The sequence below is a fragment of the Parambassis ranga genome, unplaced genomic scaffold (genome assembly GCF_900634625.1).
Source record: "Parambassis ranga unplaced genomic scaffold, fParRan2.1 scaffold_21_arrow_ctg1, whole genome shotgun sequence".
Lineage (NCBI taxonomy): Eukaryota > Metazoa > Chordata > Actinopteri > Ambassidae > Parambassis > Parambassis ranga.
In genome coordinates this window covers 6,107,131-6,113,773 of record NW_021144767.1, presented here as the reverse complement: position 1 = coordinate 6,113,773, position 6,643 = coordinate 6,107,131, and the positions used below count along the sequence as shown (strand labels likewise).

Sequence of the window (6,643 nt, the reverse complement as noted above, 5' to 3'; positions counted from 1 at the left end):
AAAGCATTGTGGGATATTTAAGGCCACGAAGGATGGTAGCGATGCGTCCTCCAAATTCAGGCAAAAGGAGGACGCATTTGGAGGACGCATTTGAAGGACCCTTCGACTTTTGGCGAATTGGGACAGCCTTCGCGCAGCTTTGTGACGTAAGCGGCCTTAAAATGCGCACTCCGAAGGATGCAGACCCTGAATTGGGACACAGCCACTGACTCTACATGGACCCCAGACCAGGACCTGCAAGTCCAGCTGTACCTGGGAGGATGAAGAGGAAGATGACAAGCAGAGCAACATGGACAGGATCCGACTCTGAACACACAGAGAGAGAGAAGGTGACAGGTTAGTCACAGTCCGTCAGGAGGTCAGAGTGTGCGTGTGTCTGTGTGTCAGTGAGTGTGTGTGTCAGTGAGCAGTCAGTGTGTGTGTGTGTGTGCAGTCAGAGTGCAGTCAGAGTGTGTGTGTGTGTGTCTGCAGTCAGAGTGCAGTCAGTGTGTGTGTGTGTGTGCAGTCAGAGAGCAGTCAGAGTGTGTGTGTGTGTGTGTGTGCGCAGTGTGGAATTATATAAGGTTACCTATGCACTGACATGATACAGAGCACATATTTACTCGTATGTATGCTTTCACTCAGAGAAAAAGGGAGGTTTTCACACTCTTTCACACAAACACATCCTCCGTTACAGGGAGTTCGCGAGGATGTTATCATTCCTGGAACCCTTTTGATGCGGTGAAGGCGAAGCACTGGGAGGCATCGGACGTAAGATAAATCATCCAACATAGGAGGGATACAGAGTGTTTCACAGTCATAAATATGTTAGACCAATTATTATAATTGGTAGGTGGGAATAACAGGGCAACATGTCCCAATATGGTAATACCAACGAAGGTCTTGAAAAACTGTTGATCTATTATGCAAATAGATTATGCAAATGTACCTCCACGAGCCTGTGTCCAGGGAGGGGCAGAACACTTATGGAGGGGAGTGAAGCAGACTGAAAGGCCTGTGTTCACTGTGTTCTCCCTTTGCAAAGGCGAAACTACAAACCCAGGGTATTGTCTTTCACTCAATGTTCTGATTACAGAAGACGGAGTCTGACAATCCGGGGTGACCAGGGAAGGTCACGACAGCAGTCAGAGTGTGTGTGTGCGCAGTCAGAGTGTGTGTGTGCGCAGTCAGAGTGTGTGTGCGCGCGTGTGCAGTCGGAGTGTGCGCGCGTGCGTGTCTGCAGTCGGAGAGCAGTCAGAGTGTGTGTGTGTGTGTGTGCGCAGTCAGAGTGTGTGTGTAGTCAGAGTGTGTGTGTGTGTGTGTGTGCAGTCAGAGTGTATGTGTGCGTCTGCAGTCAGAGAGCAGTCAGAGTGTGTGTGTGCAGTCGGAGTTCAGTCAGTGTGTGTGTGTGCGTGCAGTCGGGAGTGCAGTCAGTGTGTGTGTGTGCAGTCAGGAGTGCAGTCAGTGTGTGTGTGCAGTCAGGAGTGCAGTCAGAGTGTGTGTGTGTGTGTGCAGTCAGAGTGTGTGTGTGCAGTCAGGAGTGCAGTCAGTGTGTGTGTGCAGTCGGAGTGCAGTCAGAGTGTGTGTGTGTGTGCAGTCAGAGTGTGTGTGTGTAGTCAGAGTGTGTGTGTGTGTGTGCAGTCAGAGTGTGTGTGTGTAGTCAGAGTGTGTGTGTGTGTGTGTGCAGTCAGAGTGTGTGTGTGCGTCTGCAGTCAGAGAGCAGTCAGAGTGTGTGTGTGCAGTCGGAGTGCAGTCAGTGTGTGTGCGTGCAGTCGGGAGTGCAGTCAGTGTGTGTGTGTGTGCAGTCAGAGAGCAGTCGGGAGTGCGTGCGTGCGTGTGTGTGCGAGCAGTCGGAGTGTGCACGTGTGCGTGTCTGCAGTCAGAGTGTGCGCGTGTGCGTGTCTGCAGTCAGAGAGCAGACAGAGTGTGTGTGTGTGTGCAGTCAGAGTGTGTGTGTGTGTGTGTGTGTGTGCAGTCAGAATAGTATTTTCTGCTGATCTTTATAAATAATAAACTGTACATTTTCATAATGCCCACTGGTAAATAGTTAGAAATGTTCAAACTGTGTCTCTCTCTCTCTCTCTCTCTCTCCAAAATGCCAACAGGCAGAATGACCGTTTGATATAATAACCACAATATTGCTCCTCACGTGAACTATACTTTATACTATGGTGGAGCATTTGTATATTACTACAGGTTTCATAGTTTTTTTATGTTATTTGTTTTATATGATTTTTTTCCATACTTTTTGATGCCACTTGGTGAGAATTAATTACTCTGATTACTCTTATTACTTACTCTGTACTGAACACTATTTACTTTGATGACAGCAAGGGAGAATATTTTTTTCCAACAGACTAATAATTCAAAAGTAACATTGTCTGATGTAAAATATTTGCATGAAACACAAACGGCTCTCTGCATCTCAGAGCAAAAATCTCTTTCTATAGTATAAATCAGATCACTTAACTGTGTAAACTTTATAACAGTCCTGTGATCCTATGATGAATAAGTATGAATGCATGCACAGCTAGATGTTCAGTCACTTTCACTACCGCTCTCTGAATTCACATAGCAGTTGTCCTCTCCTGTGTTCCCTATAAACCACAAAACCACAAGAGGGCGAATCATTCTCACTGAAAGTAGGTATTATCACAAAAATTAAGTCAGTCTCCAGCAGCTTACCGTTTGGTGTTTCTTCCTCGTCGTCAAGGTGATCCATGTCGTGACTCACAAAAATATTCTAGAAAGATAAATCACCTTTGAAATCAATCAAAAGATGATGTGGAAAAATTCTATATTTCTGCTGTAGACTGAACACAAGTTGAGTACCTTAGTCCTGACAAGTCTTTCCCAGTGTCCCTGCTGCTGTTTGACTAGTTTGAGAACGGGTTGGTTGGACTTCATTTCCCAGCAGCACTGTTCAGCAACAATATTCTGGTAAAGCTCCAGGTCGGCTCTGTACTGACGACCATTCACTCTGCCACTGCAGAACAAAAAGAGGGCATCAACACACTCCAAGTTTCCTCCATACCAGGTCACTTGTTTGCAATTCTGAAGCATTTAAGGCAATTTACGATTTCAATTTGCAAAAACACAAAAGGGAACATTAATATTCTACATTGTTTCATGATCATCTCTCAAACTCTATAATCTCCCCCTATATCCCTCCTCATTCTTTGTCAGGGTGAACCAATAAACCACTATAATTCCTTGGAAGCTTCCCACAGGTGAGCAACCACAAGGAATCATGTATACTGACAGTCAAGAAATGCACCAACAACCAAGTTACATATTTGCTGCTGATAGAAGGTCTTAGGAATCAGATGGACAAGCTTTATTCTACTGTTATGTAATGTATACAATGAAAATCTGACACAAATGAGGGCGGGTATATTGAGTCTGTGCAAACAAAGAAGTTTGTTCCCTGACATGAATGAATGTAACTGCAGCAGAGTAAAGATATCTTTGCTAAATTAGTATAATGTTAGGCCAATCAAATTTCATGATAATGTAATCACAAATTAAATGTAGATTTCCTTTAAATCCAATTATGAGACAGCTGTATTATTCAGAAACAACAGAATACAGAACAATCACAGTAGCACCAAAGGAAAGTGACTGAATGAGATGCCCTTTACATTAAACTGTAACCCGGAACTGTGTGACACCGTTTGTTTGTCTAATTTACAGACTGGCATGGCGAACATGTACCCACTACCACCAGTGTAAAATGCTCTGGACAGAAAGTTCCACTGAATGTTGGATGTGATGAAAGTGAGTGAGCAAACACTGGTGGTCTGGTCCTGACAGACCTGTAGATGACTCTGTCAGAGAAGAAATCACAGCGCTGACTTTCTGGGTTCACCAAGATCACTCTTGCAACTGCACAGTTGACCGTCTGATACCAACGTACATGGGGGTGGTAACTGAAATCCAACAACAAAACACTTAGAACAATGTAACTGTATTATTAAGACCACATATTGTACGACGTCTCGTGCCTTTTTGTTGAGTCGTCTCTTCTGTTAGAGCTGATGACCTGCTGTCTGTAGCTTCCATCTGCCCCTTCAGGTACACCTGTACACATGATTTATGGAGTGTCTCAGCTCATTCATAGTAGCCTATATAAAACATCTTTCTGTGTGCTAGTTTACACCATCTCTTGCCTCTTAGTGTCAATCTGCGATGTTTAGTAAACTGTGGATCTGTATAGAAGTTACAAAAATGCTTTTACCATTTCCAGAGGGGTTTAGAGAGGCAGCCAGGCTAATCACTGGATACACGTCTATCGCATCCCTCTTCCCGTGTATGATAGCCAGCGTTCAATTACACATTTGTGACAGTGTGTATGTGACAACAACAACATCAAAATGGATATAAACCCAAGTGGCTACAGAGCAGAATGAAAGGTATTACAGGAGCACAGAAACAAGAGAGCAGAGGCTGTGTGGTTCCCTTACGCTCTTTGCAACAACAACCACCTAATCAAAGGCAATAAGCTCTGACAACACCCAAACAAACTGGGAATAGGGTTATAGAATAATTATTGTATGTTTCCTCACTGTAACGCTGCTGTTAGTAATAACAGTTTCTTTGGCGGACCTTGAAGTTTCTATGCCCTATTACTCAACACTGTGCTCTGTTTGTACAAGGAGCCCTGACAATCAGGCATCTCTGCCACTCCCTACGTATTGATAATAATGCCGCACAAACTTAATCACAGTACTCATTTTGAATGTATACAAGACCTGAAAGAATACAAAGCTCAATCAAAATCAGCAGCACACCATGCCAAACACATACTGGTACTCACACTCAAAACTACACTGAATCTCTGAAACACATGCTTATCTAAAGACACCAACCTCTCCTTCTTAATTATTATTAATTAATATTATGATTCATTTTCTTCTTTTTAATGCGAAAGAAGAAAAGAATTCTAAGAAGAAGAAAAGAAGAAAACAAATCTGTCAGGGCACGGTTACATTTCCATTCAAACAATATAAAAAGCACTACTGTTTCCATTACAGCTGAAGGTTTACAAACCATGTACAGAATCATTGTATCATTTAAAATAACACAACATAACAGTTGTGGCTGTGTTAGTAACTTACTTTGTAGATGACTGGCTCAGAAAATACTGGGGTATCAACACACAGTATCTGTGAAGAGGACACAGAAAATCATCAACACATGCATTGTGTTTACTGTCACTTCTTGTATATGCTGCTAACACAACCCAATGACTCCATGGGTATTAATAAAGTTAATGTGAACGCACGACACTTTGATCATGTTCAATTTCAAATGACATAAACCAAACAGGCTCTCACACACAAGGAGTTCAGCAGCTCTGGTGCTTTAACACATCTTCATTAAAGTGAACAGCCATGAAGAAAGGCCTCCATGTTCAGTGAAAGGCACTACAAACAGGTTTTATCCTGCTGACTGAGCTACATGCTGTCACTCATTTTGACTTCCTACTCGCTATCTCTGGGCTCACAAACGGGAAGTTCTTAGATGACACTTTCTATGTCTCAGAGAAAACTCCTACCTGCTCTCGTACTATAGAGTTCCTTCTGTTGAATGTGTCACTGTTTGTTTAGCATGTTCCTCCTGATGTTAGCTGTATGACTGCTGCAGCGACCGCTTGTTTTCTTTTAACGGCAGCCGGACACGGATGAGGCAGAGTGTTGTTGGACAGCAGCAGAAGACACAGCGTAGACCCAGATTAATTAGTCACAGGTTCACTTGCTTTGATTTTCGCATCAATTGATCTAGACGCAAAGGCGTGAAATCAAATATTTGTAAAACTGTTTTATTAATATTTACAAATACACAAATACAGACATAAGACTTCTTACCATAATGTGTTTTTGAGATTGGAGGTTGAATCCTTGTAAGCCGATGTTACCCCACATGGTAAACAGAGTTTGCTCCATCAGCACGCTGTCTCCTTTCCTCCCTGTGGACGTGAACAGCTCCTCCAAGTGTGGCCGAGGAACATGAAGCCATTGCAGCAGCATCAAAACAAGGTCCTGAGCAGCATAACAACAGATAAAGTAAAAATAAAGACGATACAGAACAACCATTAGATCTGCAGATATACATGTAAGTCTGTTCCGGTTGGCCAGCAGGTGGCGCAGAGGCACGGTTGGTTTGGTTGGAGTGACAGCTCACATGCTGCACTTTTCTTCAGTGACACCGTAGTTGCTGAGAGAAGTTTGTGCAGGGCGCCATATTGCTTTCAGAAGTTTGATTCCTCTGAAAGGTAAGCAGCACTTCATGATGTGGTTTATTTTATGTGAAGGTAGTGATTGTGCATGGCTCCTTGGGAGCTCACTGTAAAAATGGATATTTATGAGGCTGAGTTCTGTTTCTGACAATTACATTATTTGGTAGTTAACCCTTCATTGTAAGCATACCTATAAGTATGTGTAGTCATCAGTGTTAATTTTGGCAGCAATTTTTGATTTAGTTTTTATTTAGTCTTGTGACTAAAATGTCATTTGATTTTAGAAACATTTTAGTCATCAACATTTTTTAACGACTAAAATTCGACTAAAATTCTATGATATAGGCTATTTGTCATGAAATTAGTTTGACTGTGCAATAAAAACAGGCACAGCTTTAACTTTTGTTATTTGAAACAAACATCTCT

At 42.6% G+C, this 6,643-nt stretch overlaps 1 long non-coding RNA gene across 1 annotated transcript; it reads right to left on the bottom strand.

The window, feature by feature from the left end:
• Positions 1–215: 215 nt before the first annotated feature.
• Positions 216–2,871, bottom strand: LOC114429832 (uncharacterized). The gene is made up of 3 exons (XR_003669951.1): positions 2,812–2,871; positions 2,665–2,722; positions 216–306 (listed from the first exon to the last, which is right to left on the bottom strand). It is a non-coding gene; the product is annotated as an uncharacterized LOC114429832 (long non-coding RNA).
• Positions 2,872–6,643: the final 3,772 nt, after the last annotated feature.